This window comes from Hippopotamus amphibius, chromosome 12, assembly GCF_030028045.1.
Source record: "Hippopotamus amphibius kiboko isolate mHipAmp2 chromosome 12, mHipAmp2.hap2, whole genome shotgun sequence".
Taxonomy (NCBI): Eukaryota; Metazoa; Chordata; class Mammalia; order Artiodactyla; family Hippopotamidae; genus Hippopotamus; species Hippopotamus amphibius.
Window position 1 is genome coordinate 88496547 of NC_080197.1, and position 3667 is coordinate 88500213.

Sequence of the window (3667 nt, forward strand, 5' to 3'; positions counted from 1 at the left end):
AAACTTTACTGAATTCATCGATTTGTTCCAACAGTTCTTTGGTTAAGTCTTTGGAATTTTCAGTATATAAGTTCATATTTTCTGCATATAATGACAGTTCTACACTTTCCTGTCTGTTTTAGAAGCCTTTTATTTCTTTGTTTTGTCTAATTACTCTAGCTAGGACTTTCAGTACTATATTGAATAACAGTGGTAAGAATGCACACCCTATCTTGTTCCTGACCTTAGAGGAAAAGCTTTCAGGTTTTCAGTGTGGAGTATAATAATAGCTGTGCATTGTTCTATATGGTCTTTATTACATTGAGATATGTTCCTTCTATCCCCAATCTGTTGAGGGTTTTTGTTATGAAAGAATTTTGTATTTTGTTAAATATATTTTGAGAAAATTCTATGATTTTAACCTTTCATTCTATTAATGTAATGTATCATAAATATTAATTTGCATATATTGAAACATCCTTTCATCCCAGGGAAAACTTCCTCTTGATTATGGTGTATAATCCTTTTAATGTATTCTTAAATTTGGTTTGCTAATATTTTGTTGAAAATTTTGGCATCTCTTTTGCATTAGTGATTTAGTCTATAGTTTTCTTGTAGTGCCCTTACCTAGTTTTGGCATAGTGGGAATGCTGGCCTCATAGAATAAGTTTGGAAGTGTGTCTCTCTCTTCAGTTTTTTTGGGAAGAGTTTGAGAAGTATTGGCATTAATTCTTCTTTAAATATTTGGTAGAATTTGCCAATGAAGCCATCTGGTCCTAGGGTTTTCTGGGAAATTTCTGATTACTGATTTACTCACTTTACTCATTTTTGTCCCTTCAGATTTTCTACATTTTCCTGATTCAGTCTTGGTAGGTCATATATTTCCAGGAATTTATCCATTCTTTTAGATTCTCCAGTATGTTGGCATATAATTGTTCATAGTAATCTCTTATGATCCTATATATTTCTATAATATTATTTGTGATATCTCCTCTTGCATTTCTGATTTTATTTATTTGAGTTTTCTCTCTTCTTTCTTAGTCTAGCTAAAGTTTTATCAATTATGTTTATCATTTCAAAAAGCCAGCCCTTAGTTTCATTGATCATTTCTGTTGTTTTTCTGCTCTCTATATTTGTTTTTGCTCTGATTATTATTTCTTGCTTCTGCTAACTTTGGGCCTAATTTGTTCTCCTTCTAGTTTCTTGATGTGTAAAATTAGGTTGTTTATTTGTAATCTTTTTTTTTCTTTTTTGGCCATGCCACACAGCATGTGGGATCTTAGTTCCCCAACCAGGGATCAAACCTGTGCCCCCTGCAGCAGAAGTGTGGGGTCTGAACCACTGGACTGCCAGGGAAGTCTCTTTAATCTTTCTTGCTTTTTAAATTGAAGTTTAGTTGACTTACAATATTGTGTTATTTTCAGGTGTACAGCAAAGTGATTCAGTTATATATGTAATATATTTATATAAAATATATAATTTCAGATTATCTTCTATTATTCATTATTAAAAGATAGTGAATATAGTTTCCTGTGCTATACAGTAAATCCTTGATGCTTATCTGTTTTATGTACAGTAGTTTGTATCTGTTAATCCCATGTTTCAAATTTATCCCTCCCTAACTTGCTTTCTCCTTTGGTAACCATAAGTTTGTTTTCTATGTCTGTGAGTCTGTTTCTGTTTTGTATACAGATTCATTTGTATTATTTCTTAGATTCCACATGGAAGTGATATCATATAATATTTATCTTTTTCTGTCTGACTTACTTCATTAAATATAATATTCTTTAGGTCCATCCATGTTGCTGTAAATGGCAATATTTCTTTTTTTTGGCTGCGTAATATTCTATTGTGTATGCGTGTGTGTGTGTGTGTGTGTGTGTGTGTGTGTGTGTGTTCTTAAGCCAATCATCTGTTAATGGGCACTTGAGTTGTTTCTATGCCTCAGCTATTTTACATAGTGCTGCTGTGAACATCGGGGTGCCTGTATCTTTTTGAATTAGAGTTTTCATCTTTTTCAGATATATACCCAGGAGTGCAATTGATGGATCATATGGTGGCTCTATTTTAGTTTTTAGAGTAACATTTATACTGTTTTCCATAGTAGCTACACTAATTTACATATCCACCAACAGAGTAGGAGGGTGCCCTTTTCTACACACCCTGTCTAGCATTTATTATTTGTAGATTTTTTGATGATGGCCATTCTGACCAGTGTGAGGTGATACCTCATTGTGCTTTTAATTTGCATTTTTCTAATAATTAGTGATGTTGAACATCTTTTCATGTGCCTATTGGCCACTCATATGTCTTCTTTCAGAAATACCTATTTAGATCTTCTGCCCATTTTTTGATTGGGTTGTTTCTTTTTTTCTTTCTTTTTCTTTTCCAGTTATTTTTTAATTACACGTGAATACACCTGCATTTTAAAAAAATTTTTTAAACAGCTTTTATTGAGATATAATTGATATACAATTGACATACTGCATATATTTAAAGTGTACAATTTGATATTTTTTCTTATTAGTAATGTATATATGGCAGTCCTAATCTCCCAGTTCATCCCACCCCAACCCCCCCACCCCTGGTTTCCTCCATTGGTGTTCATATGTTTGTTCTCTATCTGTGTCTCTATTTCTGCCTTGCAAACTGGTTGATTTGTACCATTTTTCTAGATTCTGCATATATGTGTTATATGATATTTGCTTTTCTCTTTATGACTTACTTCACTCAGTATGACCATCCATGTCTCTAGGTCCATCCATGTCTCTACAAATGTCCCAATTTCATTCCTTTTTATGGCTGAGTAATATTCCATTGCATATATGTACCACATCTTCTTTATTTGTTCATCTGTTGATGGACATTTAGGTTTTTTTTTCAATATAGAGTTGTATGAGCTGTTTGTATATTTTGGATATTAACCCCTTGTCAGTTGCATCATTTGCAAACATTTTCTCCCATTCTGTAGGTTGTCTGCTCATTTTGTTGATGGCTTCCTTTACTGTACAAAAGCTTATGTGTTTGATTAGGCCCTATTGTTTATTTTTTGCTTTCATTTCTTTTGCCTTGGAAGATTGATCTAAGAAAACATAACTAGGATTTATGTCAGAGAATGTTTTGCTTACATTCTTTTCTAGGAGTTTTATGGTGTCATGTCTTATACTTAGGTCTTTAAGCTATTTTGAATTTATTTTTGTATATGGTGTGAGGGAGTTTTTCTAATTTCATTGACTTATATGAGGCTGTCCAGCTTTCGCAACACCATTTGTTGAAGAGACTGTCTTTTCTCTATTTTATACTCTTGCCTCCTTTGTCATAGATTAATTGATCATAGCTGTGTGGGTTTATTTCTGGGCTCTCTATTCTGTTCCATTGAGCTATATGTCTGTTTTTGTGTCAATACCACACTATTTTGATGACGGTAGCTTTGTAGTATAGTTTGAAGTCAGGGAGCCTGATTCTTCCAAAAAATTTAAAATTTTTTGTTCTAATTTTGTGAAAAATGCCATTGGTAATTTGATAGGGATTGCATCAAATCTTTAGATTGCCTTGGGTAGTATGATCATTTTAACATTATTGATTCTTCCAATCAAGGTACATGGTATATCTTTCCATCTGTTTGTGTTGTCTTCAATTTCTTTCATCAGTGCAGGGAGCTTTTTGGTTGTTTTGTTTCGTTTTGTTT